The sequence below is a fragment of the Dendrobates tinctorius genome, unplaced genomic scaffold (genome assembly GCF_039654945.1).
Source record: "Dendrobates tinctorius isolate UK_male_01 unplaced genomic scaffold, ASM3965494v1 ptg000040l, whole genome shotgun sequence".
Lineage (NCBI taxonomy): Eukaryota > Metazoa > Chordata > Amphibia > Anura > Dendrobatidae > Dendrobates > Dendrobates tinctorius.
Window position 1 is genome coordinate 32,800,956 of NW_027361708.1, and position 14,924 is coordinate 32,815,879.

Here is a 14,924-nt window from a genome sequence, read left to right on the forward strand (position 1 = left end):
CAAAGGACTCCAGCTGGCTGGTCTTGCACAAGATTTCACACCCCTGTGAAACTTGCGGACTTGCGGAACTTAGTACTGGGAGACATAGGGTCTATGCCTTGCACCCCCCCTTATGAAGAACTTCAAAGCCATATTTGCTTGGGCTAATGACTGGGCCAAATTTTACAATTCTAACCACTGTCCCTTTATGAGGTAATACTCTGGAACGCTTCCATGGATCCCAGTGATTCTGACAATGTTTTCTCATGGCACATTGTACTTCATGTTAGTGGTAAAATTTCATTGATATAACTTGCGTTTATTTGTGGGGAAAAATGGACATTTGGTGAAAATTTTAAAAATTTTGCAATTTTCCAACTTTGAATTTTCATGCCCTTAAATCACAGAGATATGGCACACAAAAAACTTATATGTATCATTTCCCACCTGTTTACTTTACGTCAGCACAATTTTGGAACCAAAATTTTTTTTTGTTAGGAAGTTATAAGCGTTAAAAGTTGACCAGCGATTTCTCATTTTTACAACACCATTTTTTTTTAGGGACCACATCATATTTGAAGTCACTTTGAGGGGTTTATATGACAGAAAATACCCAAAAGTGACACCATTCTAAAAACTGCACCCCTGAAGGTGCTCAAACCACATTCAAGAAGTTTATTAACCATTTATGTGCTTCACAGGAATTTTTTGAATGTTTTAAAAAAATTAACATTTAACTTTTTTCACAAAAAAATTACTTCAGGTCCATTTTTTTTTATTTTACCAAGGGTAACAGAAGAAATTGGACCACAAAAGTTATTGAGCAATTTGTTCTGAGTACACTGATACCTGATATATGGGGGGGAACCACTGTTTCGGCGCATGGCAGAGCAAGGAAGGGAAGGAGCGCTGTTTGACTTATTCAACGCAGAATTGGCTGGATGCCATGTCGCTTTTGGAGAGCCCCTGATGTGCCAAAACAGTGGAAACCCCACACAAATTACACCATTTTGGAAACTGGACCCCTCAAGAACATATCTAGATGTGTGGTTAGAACTTTGAACCCCCAAGGGCTCAAAAAGAAGTTTATAACGTACTGTCATAAAATTAAAAAATCATATTTTTTCCACAAAAATGATCTTTTCACCCCCAATTTTTATTTTCCCAAGGGAAACAGGACCCCAAAAGATATTGTGCCATTTGTCCTGAGTACACTGATACCCCATATGTGGGGGTAAACCACTGTTTGGGCACACGTTGAGGCTCAGAAGGGAAGTAGTGACGTTTTGGAATGCAGACTTTGATGGAATGGTCTGAGGGTGTCATGTTGCGTTTGGAGAGCCCCTGATGTGCCTAAACAGGGGAAAACCCCATAAGTAACCCCATTTTGGAAACTAGACCCCCCAAGGAACTTATCTAGATGTGTGATGAGCACTTTAAACTTCACAGAAGTTTATAAAGCCCGGGCGTGAAAATAAAAAAATCATATTTTTTTCTACAAAAATGATCTTTTAGTCCCCAATTTTTTATTTTCCCAAGGGTAACAGGAGAAATTGGACCCCAAAAGTTGTTGTGCACGTTGTCCTGAGTAGGCTGATACCCCATATATGGGGGTAAACCACTGTTTGGGCGCATGGCAGAGCTTGGAAGGAAAGGAGCACAGTTTGACTTTTTCAACGCAGAATTGGCTGGAATTGAGATCAGATGCCATGTTGCGTTTGGAAAGCCCCTGATGTGCCTGAACAGTGGAAATCCCCCAATTTTAGCTCCAATCCTAACCCCAACACACCCCTAATCCCAATCCTAAACCCAACCCTAGCCCTAACCCTAGCCCTAGCCCTAACCCTAGCTCTAACCCTAACCATAACCCTAATGGGAAAAAGGAAATAAATACTTTTTTTTAATTTTAGTATTTTTCCCTAACTAAGGGACTGATAAAGGGGGGTTTGATTTACTATTTAGAGTGGGTTTTTATGTTTGGCAGCTGTCATACGCTAAAAGACGCTTTTTATTGCAAAAAATAGTTTTTACATCACCACATTTTGAGAGCTATAATTTTTCCATATTTTGGCCCACAGAGTCATGTGAGGTCTTATTTTTTGCGGGATGAGTTGACGTTTTAATTGGTAACATTTTCGGGCACATGACATTTTTTGATCGCTTTTTATTCTGATTTGAGATGCAGAATGAACAAAAACCAGCAATTCATGAATTTCTTTTGCACTGTTCTGAGTGTGGTAAAATTGATAAAGCAGTTTTATTCTTCGGGTCAGTACGATTACAGCGATACCTCATTTTTTTTTTTATGTTTTGGATTTTTTTTACAATTAAAACAATTTTATCTAAAAAATAATTATTTTTGCATCGCTTTATTCTGCGAGCTGTAACTTTTTTATTTTTTCACTGATAATGCTGTATGGTGGCTCGTTTTTTGTGGGACAAGATGACGTTTTCAGCGGTAACATGCTTATTTATATCCACGTGTAAAGGTCCCAGGTTACATTTAGCGATGCACCAGCAATCCCGACAACGATACGACCCGGTCAGGATCGCTGGTGCATCGCTAAATGGTCACTACAGGCAGATCTCACCAGCCATGCAGCAGCAGTCGACGGTCGTCACTTACCTGTCACACGCAGCGAGGGTGACGTCTTCTGCCCGCATCCATGGAGTCGCTCGTCAGTGCCAGCAGGAAGCCGACGACGAGAAATGGACCATCCCGTTCTCGCATGATCAGCGATATCCAGCGGGGAGCCAGGTCGGAGGTGTCACATGTAGCGAGATCGATACCGATATCGCTGCTGCGTCACAAAATCAGTGTGTGAAGGGGGCTTTATTCCACTTTTTGTTCAGCGGTATGTTGATAAAGCATTGTTTTTAGCCTTGGTTTTTTTGTTTTTTTTTAAGGGGTTCACAAAAGGGATTAACTAGTGGGACAGTTTTATAGGGCAGGTTGTTACGGACGCAGTGATACTAAATATATTTACTTTTTTTATCATTATTATTATTATTATCATAAAGAAATTAATTTATTGGGGAAATTATTTTTTTTTATTTTGGAATTTTTTTAAAATTATTTTTACACATGAAATTTTTTTTTACTTTTTTACATTGCCCCAGTGTGGGACATTACTATATAGTGTCAGATTGCTGATCTGACACTTTGCACTGCACTGTGTCAGATCAGCGATCTGACAGGCAGTGTAGGAGTCTTCTCAGCGCCTGCTCTCAGCAGGCACTGACAAGCCACCTCCCTGCACGACTCGGAAGGACCCCCGAGGAGGCCCTCAGAACAACGCGAGCACATCACGTTGTTCTGAGGGTCTCAGGGAAACATGCAGGGAGCCCCCTCCCTGCGTGATGCTTCCATATGCCCCCGAACACTGCGATCATGTTTGATCGCAGAGTGCCAGGGGTTAATGTACCGGGAGCGGTCCGTGACTGCTCCTGGCACATAGTGTCAGGTGTCAGCTATGATAATCAGCTGACACCTGGCCATGATCAGCTGCGCTCCCTCCGTGAGCGCAGCTGATCCCAATGAAGTACTATCCCTCCACGATCATAGGGGCCCGGGTCACTTGGACGGGATAGTACGTCAGATGTCAGGAAGGGGTTAAAGAAAAACATTAGTCTAGGGGAATGCCAAAGTTGGGGGCTGAGTTTGGGAGCAAGTATTTTGGGCCAAGAGAATTCCATCAGAGCTCAAAATGATATCAATTAGATATCATTTTCCCCATATCTGACAATTGTATTGTCTTTATTGTCTCTACATGTCCTGACTTAATTGTAAAGTGCAGCGGAATATGTTGACGCTTTATCAATAAAATTATTATTATATTATTATTAAAGCGCATGTATGATAAAGCATGACAATGTGTATAGTCAGAAAGGGGGGTAAATGGCCCAGTTATTACCTTGTAATGAGGCAATGTGATTTTTGCATTTATGAGGCAAGTTTGTTAGCACAACTGGTTGGCTACGTTTACACGTTCAGTATTTGGTCAGTATTTCACATGAATTATTTGTAAGCCAAAACCAGGAGAGGAATCATCAGAGGGAAAGTATAATAGAAACACGTCACCACTTCTGGATTTATCACCCACTCCTGGTTTTGGTTTACAAATACTGATGTGAAATACTGACCAAATACTGATCGTGTGAACGTGGCCTTACTATAATAGTCATTGCCTTCTGCAGGTATTGTAATAGTGCTATTCTTATGGCACTCACATCAACTCAGAACACAAAAAGTCAAAAAGTAACACCACAAGACAAATAAGAAGAGTGACTTTAAAAAAAAATAATTATTTATTGAATTCATAAAAGAGAAAAGGTAATATAATCACAAAGTACTAACCCTGCCGAAATAGAAAAACGTGTACATGGAGAGACAGGATGTACAATTCCATAACCATAACTGCACATGCTGAGTGGAATAACCCAGTCATAGGAATAAACAAAGAAAAAGAAAGGAAATAGGGAAAAGCATTGTCAAAAATAAAGCTGCTTGAAGAAAACTTACAGTAAATGATGAAATGAGGCCAAAGTGTAAATGTTACGTTTTTTTCTGCACTATTTTCTTCTAAAAAGTCATATCAATTGTTTGGTGCGTTTTCCATGTGCATATACTGTATAGTGGTAAAATGTGCTTTTTGCACAGTTTTTATCATCATTTTAATGTTTTTTTGGCATCATAAATGGGCTATTTAACGCACCCTATTACTACAACCCATTTTATAATTAAAAATGCAATACAAACATGCTAGATAATAGGAATAAAAAAATGCATCAAAATAGCACCACTGACTATGCGCTCTAATAAAACTGCGCCAAACACAAGTTACGTTTTATAAGTGTTTATTAGATACGGATATTTCAGCCAGAAAAGTTCACGTCATATTGCTGCGTGTGAACAAACCCCTAACAAGCATCCTACATGGATAACTACTGGAAGTATTTCACTGATCGACAGCCTTGGTTCTGAACCAAAAGTTTAAAAAAAATCTCAAATTACAGTAAAAAAAAAAAAGAAAATATTGTAGTGTTTTGTATTTGGATTATTTCAATTTCCGCAGCTCTTCTTGCCAGTGTGGAAAAGAAATGTTTTTACTGTCAATCTTTGTTTCTACAGTCACCGAGCATGACAAAAATTATAGCCATTGCTCCAACAATACAGATACATGAAAGCCGTCTTACCAAGCGCTGTGATGAGAGAAAAAACTTGAAAAGAAAACCTCTCTCATTCACCTTGCCTGAACCTAGGGATGATTCCCTGTCTGCCCTTCTCTATTGTGCCTTTGCTATGTATATGCCCGTACTTCCATACTCCATACAAATGCAGAGTTTTTATTAAACACCCGAGGTTACTACCCAATCTAATTGATCTGGAGAGATTGTCACATTGTATTATGTTACTAAACAACTATTTATGAAACACTAGAACGCTTCTTACCAAACGTATGATCTTCATACACAGGGCAGGTTTCCTTTAAGGGTGCTTTATCTGTGACAGTATTTTTTGGAAATGATATATATTTGCTCTAATTAGCAGCACGATTCAGTCATAAAAATTTTAAAGAAATGTACATATGCTATCTGCAGAGCTGAATTTGTCATTTAACACTTTGGGATGTAATATGGGGGAGGGAGATGGTGCAGTTGATTTCTACTAAGCGCTTTATCTCACCCCAGTGCTGCATTCACAGCTACACTGCTTATGCTGCTGCTGCTTCTTAAATGTGGTACATAGGCACACGGGTGCACAAATTCCTTATCTCTCTAAGGGAAACATCATTGCAGCTAGTCTTTATCTACTAGCTAAGATAATCAGTATGATATAGTATAGTATGTATACTTTGGTACGGTCACCGTTAAGCACCACAATAACCCAAGAAAATCTAGCTGCCTCCTCCAATCGTTTATACAGGCCAAATGATCACCCAATCTGGGTAACATACAACCTCAGGGATGAGGTTTTTAGAGCAAGAGGAACAAAGCTATTACATTTAATAAATTTAATCTGAAAAGTAGGCAGTGCTATGAAAATATACAAAAGTTAATACAAAAGGGGACAAAACAATACAGTACATACAGAGGCGTAACTAGGGGTTCAGCTCAGTGGGATGAAACATCTGAGTCGGCCCCTCACCAGTAATCCTGATTACAAATATGGTAGCACACCCTAACTGTGGGTAGAAGGGAATCTCAGCAGATGATAATACTGTTACTGAAAATATATCACTATACAAAGACCAACACTGATATTACTGTCAAATGGTAACCATATAGTGGTTGAACATACTGTATAAGATCACAGTAAAGTTAAAGATGGTTACTTACTGATGACGTTCTTTCTGATGGAGTCGTTTACTTTTGCCGTCTTTTCCATCTGGCCCAGACCATATAATAGGTCCACAATGATTTTCACAATGTATAATTGCCCCATATTGGCTCCCACTCTGTATAATTGCTCCACGTTAGCTCCCATGCTGTATAATTGCCACACATTAGTTCCCATGTTGTATAATGGCCCTATATTAGCCCACAGGCTATATAACAATCCCACATTAGCTCCCACGCTGTTAGTGCCCCCTTGTTATCTCTTACACTGTAAATGGCCCCACATAAGCCCCCATGCTGTATGATGCCCCAACATTTGCTTCCACATTGTATAATGGCCCCCACAGTATCTCCAATGCTGTAAATGGTCCCCAAAGTAGCTCCATGTCATGCTGGTGTCATGCATGTGTGGCGCCCCTGAGGGTTCAGTCGCCACAGATGTACTGCACCTCCTCCTGAGGTGTAGTATCCCACTAACCAGGTAAGCTGGAGACACTTGACCATACTCCAACACCTGCACCCAGCACAGACACATTAGAACAGCAGGGCACCCTATATGACCCCAGCTTGGTTCATGAAGGGTGCTGGGAGGTGGGTGAGAACTGAGAGGAAGCAGGGAGAGTTCCCCAGGTGGGGAAGCAGTGAGAGGACGTGTATGCAGCAGCTCCTTGTGAGCTGGAGCTGCTGGGAAGGAAAGGAGTGGAAGGAGAGTTCTCTCTGAAGGAGAGGAAAGGACGGGATGTATGGAGGAGAGCTGGGGACTGGGGCTAGAGCAGAGCCCTTCCAAAAGCTTAAGCGCCAAAGGCCAGGCGCCAGTATCCGAGGCTGTGTGGATACTAATGGTCCAACAGCAGAAACCGGAGGAATAGAAGCTGTAAATGCTTTATTCCCAACTAAGACTCGACGACACAGTAGCAATGTGTGTAAGCCGGGACCTGAATGTAAGCAGTCCCTGAAGTATACTACAGCTGCCTGTCATGCGAGTGGAGTTCTACTGTAAGTGAAAGAAATAAAGTAAAGCGAGCTCACCTGTTTGAGCTCTGACAAAGAACACATGTATTGTTCGAAACTCATAGCTGCGTTGCTGCTAATTGTCTGCGGGATGCTGATCTTAACTTGAATTTTTCCAATAAATAGCCTTTTTTATCAGCTGGACTTTTCTTTTTTACATTGGAGTTCTAAGTAACAGACAGAAAGAGGAACTTGAGCATAATTCATAACTGCAAGTACTCCAGATTAGCGCAGAAAGGAGACGTCCAGGAAAGGCACACATTGAAGGAGTGCTGGAAAGGTGTACTTCACTTGCCTGGGAGTTGATTGAGCCCCTCACCTGGAGGACACGGCATGGAAGCGGGCATCTGTGTGCATCAGAAAACTGTGAGTAAAGCAATGGAACTGCATTCAGCTATGTCTCTGCCTTCTTCCTGCGTCAACCTTTCAGCACTGCTACATCCCTCGCTTGCACACTACACCATCTGCCTCCACATCTACTACATCTGGCCTGGAATGAAGAAACCCTGGTGGTGACCTTTGGCAGGGCCTATCTGGCCATATCAAGGACAAGTTGGCAGGCAGAGATATACCATCCTCACTGGATGCCCTTATACAACTGGCTACTAGGATAGATCTTCACTCCCATGAGCAAGCTCTGGAACATGCTCAAGTGTTTTCACTTTTCAAAAACCTCCCAGGTTATTTCCAACCTTTCAATACCCCTTGCTACTGTGGTGCCCCTGAGGGTTCAGTCACCACAGAGGTACTGCACCTCCTCCTGAGGTGTGGTACCCCACCATTCAGGTAAGGTGGAGACTCCTGACCACACTCCAACACCTGCATCCCACACAACATATTAGTGTAGCAAAGCACCCTTTGGTGGCTCCCTGCTTGGAACACGAAGCGTGCTGGGAGGTGGGTGGAGTTAGTTGGCACTAAAAGAGTGGGAAGAGTTTAGGATTTAGTCAGTCTGACAGAGTCAGTGGAAGAGTGAAGATCCCCTGAGTGGGATGGATGAAGGAAGTGCTGCAGCCGACCTCAGTGACCTGGGTCTGCTGGCACAGGAAAGAGACATTGATGGAAAGCCTGACTCTCTCCATAAGAAGGAAGGATTAGTACGGAATGTAAGGAGAGGAGGACTAAGGATTAGGGTTAGAGCAAAACCCTTCCCAAGTTCACAGCGCAAGGCCGGGGTCTGGTCCTCGAGGTTGTATGGATACTAATGGTCCTGCAGCAGACACCGGAGCAATAGATGTTGTCACCACTTTATTCCCACACAAGCCTTGGGGGAACAACAGCAACGATAGTGAGCCGGGACTTGGTAGCAAGGAGTCCCCGAAGCAGGCTACAGCTGTCTGCCGTACAAGTAGAGTTCATAGGAACATCTGACAGGAGGAACTCCAGTGTAACTCAGTACTGTGAGTACTTCACTATAGGCGCAAAAGGGAGACGTTCAGAAAAGGCACATATGTTGGCGGAGTGTTCGAAGGGAGTGCTTCATCTTGCCTGGAAGTTGGCTGAGCCCCTGAACTGGAGGACACGGTACCGAGGCGGGCACCTGTATGCTAAACAGACTGTGAGTAAAGCTTTGGAACTACATGCCCTGGTGTCCTCCGCTTATTACTGCACCAACCCACTCAGCACTGCTACATCTTGGTGCCGGACACTACACTCTCTCCCTTAACACCTATCTTCTCCATCTTCTCTGCAACAGCCCTACCTGTGGAGGGCTACACCATCATTGCTGCACCACACCATCCGTCCCAGAGGATCTGTCTGCAGCGTCGGCTTAACATCTTCATTGCCGAACACCACAGGTGGCGTCACGAATCATTCACTCATAAACTTTATTCCAACATCACTTAACCCCCCTTTTACAATGGACGCAGCTCCTTCCACCACTCCATGACCGATCGTTGGTTCCCAGTTACTTGTCTCTGGGTCCTATTTGTTCTGTCTCTCCTTCTATTTACTTGGCTTGTTAACCATTTATCCTGACATCTCTGCTCCTGACTTCAACTATGTATACTGAAACTGTGCTGCCTGCCCTAACCCCGAATTGTCTGACCACGTCTTTGACTCTGTTCTCTTTTCCCTTGTGCATGTGCTTCTGACCCTCCGGTCAGCTGCTGCTGGGGACTGCTGTGGAGTGGTACCTGGTGTCAACCGGTGGCCCAGCCTATCCTCACCATCAGGGGTTCTGACACATGTGTTAGGGTATGTTTCCACATTCAGTATTTGCTGCAGAATGGATGCTGTGTACAGCTGCAGCATCCAATCCACAGCGGCCAGATGTTACAGCATAGTGGAGGGGATTTTATGAAATCCCATCTCCACTATGCGTTCAAAGACGCAGGTGGCAGACCTGCATATACGCACATGCGGCACGTCTTTATAGACCACAGCATGTCTATTTATCTTGCGGAGACGCTCAGTCTCCGCAAGATAAATATCACAGTCTATGTACAGGATGCGGTGATTCTGCATGGTTCAATGAACACATGCGGAATCACCGCATATACAAAAGCCGGTGTGACGTTCAGGAGTGGACAACGTCCAAGAGTGGACCCTCTGGGTCGCGGATCTGGAGCCCCTGGGCTGAGCACGCCAGGTGATAACCGACCCCTATAAAGGGATCGTTAGGGGCAGGACCGCAGAGGTCAGAACCGCGACAGCCGGTACCAAGAGGGACGGCTCACAGGAGGTACGGATGAGTGAAAGGTACAGGACTGAGGATAGAATGCAGAACGGGGTAGGAAGTGCAGGTCAAGGTATAGAACGGAGACACGGAGTACAGGACTGGGTGCTGGAGTACTGGACAGAGATACGGAGTACAGGACTGGGCACTGGAGTACCGAGTGAAGACACTGAGTACAGGACGGGAATACGGAGCACAGAACTGGGAACTGGGGTTCAGGACGGAGAAACAGAGTACGGGACAGGACACCGAGTACCAGACGGGAACAAGGCAGGAATAGGAGGAAGGTTACAGGAAGGCTCCTGCAACCCGGCCAGAGCACCGCAGGCAAGGCACACGATAATCAGGCGTCTCCACCATCTTGGAGACGCCTGATATAGCCTGTGCACAGCCCTCATTGGTGGCCTCACAGCTCTGGGCGGGCGCTGCAGGGTTAAGGAACCCTCGGGGCGCGCGCCCGCGACCTAGAGCGAGTGCACATGGCCCGTCGGCGCCAGGAGGACGGGAGAGAGGAGGAGGCGGAACCAGCGCGAGGGGAGGACGGGTGAGTGCTGGCAGCGGCGGGCCCCGCCGCTGCTGGAGCGGCGGCAGCTACCGCCGCAGCCGTGACGGCCGGCAGCACTTTGGATGGAGCGGGCATGTGCTGCGTCCAAAGCGCTGCCGGTACAGACCATGGAAACATACCCTTACACTCTCAAGCTGTGTAATTGCCCTACATTAGTTCCCACTCTGTATAATGGCCCCACATTAGCTCCCTTGCTTTATAATGGCCCCCCTATTTGCTCACAATCTGTATAATGGCCCTAACATTAGCTTCTACACTGTATGATTGTCCCCACAATGTATGAGGGCCCAAACAGTAGTCCCTACAGTGTATGAGGGGGCCCCCGTATGCTATGATGCCCCCACAGTTACACCACAAGTTTTGAACAAAATAAAAAAATTCATATATTCACATAATCCAGGTTTCTGCCGAGTCCTCCAGCAAAGTGCGCGGGTCCCAGAGTGGCGCACTTACATCATCGTGCCGTGGCTTTGACGTCCTGTGCATGCACCGCTGTCGTCGCCAGTTCTGTAGACCTCAAGTTTAAAGCGAACTGCAGTCTACTGAACAGACAGCGGTAGTACAGGTGGACACCCCGCACTACTGCAGAGCTTAACTATACTGGCGCTCTCACACACCTACTGTATAAAGTTAACAGCAGCATTGCTCAAGGTGGGCCGCTCGGGGCCCAGGGAGGCCTTATCATCTGCCCACCCTGACGCAGCTATACAATCATATAAAATAAAAGGGGATCACAAAAGAAAATTACTAGACCAGATGTCATGGAAATGGTGCTGAATCTTTACGGAGGGGAGCTCAGTCTCAGTTTAAACTGGAACTTCCCCAGCACAAAGACAATAATTAAAAATATTTTTTTATCAGATAAGAGTCTCTCCCACATAACTAAACTTGGTGACACTAGATGGGGCTGGTCAATGGAATGCGGTTCTATTCTCCCAAGAATTAGGAGATCCTAATACTTCAGGATATCTTCTCCCATAGAGTTCCCAGCTGGGAGATATTAATGCCATATTTCCTATCATGAGTTTAGATTTCGATATATAGGAAACATGGCATATATGTTGTTATTAGAGTTGATCGACTTTAGTCGGATCGGTTTTCATGAAACAAAATTTGTTTCAGATGAAACTGGTCTGACTAGGGCAAAAAAAAGTCGGAGTTTCGTCCGAAACCCGACCCCAATGCAAGTCAATGGGGAATAAAAGTCGGCATTGAGTGGATGAATGTCAACTCCCGCCGTGGGAAAAACGCATGCGAATTCGCATGCGTTTTCCCGTGGGAAATATGCGTTTTTCACGCAATTTTCGCGTGCGGAATTCAAGCGCATTCCAAACGATTTGAAGCACATAGGTTGGTCACACTTGTCAAGCATAGTGTTTGACAATTGTGATCAACTTTTTACTATTGATGCTGCCTATGCAGCATCAATAGTATAAGATAGAATGTAAAAAATAATAAAAAAAATTAAAAAAAAGGTTATTCTCACCTTCCGACGGCCCCCGATCTCCTCTCCACGCTCCCGGCATCTTCCAGTCCCAGTAATGCTTAGCGCGATGGACCGGAGATGATGTCATTCTCGCGAGAGCGCAACGTCATCAGGGGTCTTTCGTGCAAAGCATTACTGTTACCGGAAGATGCCGGGCGCATGATGAGAGGAGGGAAAGAATCCGGGGGCCGTCGGAAGGCGATTATATCACTATTTTTTATTTTAATTCTATTTTTTATAGCTTTATGGTACCCAGGGCCTGGAGGAGAGTCTCCTCTCCTCTGGACCCTGGGTACCATCTGCACATTGAGCGCTGCGTCGGTCATCTCCTGGCTGCGTCGCCGCTGACCTCCGTGCAGCAGGAGATGAACCGCGGCAACCGTCGAAAGATCAGCGGCTAGCGCTGCAGATCTCCCGACGGTAGTGGTGGTGTGCGTCGTTTGAATTCCGCACCAATTCGCGGCCGGACTGCACCTTTCGCTGATTGGTCGTGGCCGGCCGGGCACGACCAATCAGCCACGTGGAATTTCCGTCACAAACAGACAGACAGACAGAATTAGACGATTATATAGTAGATGGTTAAAGTCCATTTTCACGCAATATAGTTCACCAACTCATTTAAGACTTATTCAGACCGGCTGATAATCAGGAACAAAGGTTACTAGGAATGATCATTCCTGGTTAATTAGCCAACACTTAACCGACAAACACTGGTTCTTCGGCCAGGTCAGTAGTTTCTGGCCTCTGAAAGGGAGTCTCATGAATTTCTTACCCTCCGGGATAACTCAATGCAGCTCGTGATCAGCCCGCGAGGGTGTAGGAGAGAGAGCCCCGGAATAAGGGCCCACTGTGTAACCAGGCAGGAACTAGGGGGGCTGTCACCCAGGTTCCCAGAGGGTATGTTCCCGGGGGAAGTAGTTACAGGCTGGGACCGACACTAGTGGATGGCCATGGAACAAGGAGGTGGAATAAGATTCTGCAGGTGAACAACTGGCTACATCGATGGTGCCGTCAGCAAAGATTTGGATTTCTGGATCACGGAGTGAATTACTTATACGAAGGACTACTTGCTAGAGATGGGGTGCACCTTACGAAGGCTGGAAAGCATGTATTTGGAAGTCGCCTTGCTACACTTGTAAGGAGAGCTTTAAACTAGAACAACATGGGAAGGGAAGCAAAAGACCAGAAAAAGCCATACACCTGACAAATGCTATTGAGAACTCTGCTATTAGAAGTGGAAAGGAAGAACAAAGACAAAAGAATCTAATTAATAAAAATATTGGAGAAAGAGAAACCTATCACAAACTAAAATGTTTCTATACTAATGCACAAAGCATGGGCAACAAACAAGGAGAATTGGAACTACTAACACAGGAAAAGAAATATGATGTCATTGGAATCACTGAAACTTGGTGGGACAATACACATGATTCGAATACAAGACTAGAAGGATACAACTTATTTGCAAGAAACAGACTTGATAAACGAGGAGGAGGTGTCACATTGTATGTTAGAAACGCGTATATCTGCACAGAGATTGAAGCTTCAGAGACTGGGAGTTCTGTGGAAACTGTTTGGGTAAGAATACAAGGACAGAACAATGGAAAGGACACGATTGTAGGCATTTACTACAGGCCGCCTGTGCAAGCTGAAGATATGGATGAACTCTTTATGCATCAAATGGCCAAGTTCTCTAAAAAATATGACATAGTTGTCATGGGAGATTTCAACTATCCAGACATTTGTTGGGAATCTCTCTCAGGCAAAACTAACAGGTCAAGGAAATTCTTATCCTCTCTTGCTGACAACTTTATCTTCCAAAAGGTAGGGGAGAAAACAAGGGGAACTGCTACCTTGGATCTAATCCTTATAAACAGGGAGGAAATGGTTGAGGAGGTAAAAGTGGCTGGGGCCCTAGGAGGTAGCGACCATGCTGTTTTAGAATTTTGGATAACTAGAGGCGGAAGACCTGTGAAGACTCAGACGTCAAGGTTAGATTTCAGAAAGGCAGATTTTAAGGGATTCAGAAAGAGAACTGGAGGGATCCAATGGCTGGATATCCTTAAAGACAAAAATGTCCAGGAAGGATGGGAAATCTTGAAAAATGAAATTCTTAAAGCACAGTTGTTAATTCCGAAAAGAGGGAAGAATAGGAAGCATTTAAGGAAACCAGGATGGATGAACACAGAACTTAAGCACATGCTAAAAAGGAAGAAAAAAATGTTTATAAAATGGAAAGAGGGAGGCATATCTAAAGAAGAATATAATGCTGTCTGCAGAACCTGCAGGGCACAAATCAGATTACTAAAGCTGAAAATGAATTGAGGCGTGCAAGAGATGTCAAAAGCAATAATAAAGGATTTTGGGGATATGTCAAAAGTAAAAGAAAAGTCAAAGATGCGATGAAATGGTAAGACAGGATGTTGAGAAGGCTGAACTTTTAAATTCCTATTTTGCATCTGTTTTCTCTCAGAAAGGAAATGTAACATCAACTGTTCTTCACTGTCCTATTAAGGGAATAGAAGAATCCAGGATATCTATAAACAGAAAGATAGTGAGGAAACACTTAGCTAACCTAAATGAATTCAAGTCTCCAGGTCCAGATGAATTACACCCCAGAGTACTGAAGGAGATAGCAGAAGAAATTTTTGAACCCCTCTCCATAATCTTTGAAAATTCTTGGAGAACAGGAGAAGTTCCCGAAGACTGGAGAAGAGCAAATGTTGTTCCTATCTTCAAAAAGGGGAAGAAGGTGGACCCAGGCAACTATAGGCCGGTGAGTCTGACTTCTATACCAGGAAAGATCTTTGAACAAATTCTTAAACAACATGTATGTCAGTACCTGGATAAGAATGAAGTGATTA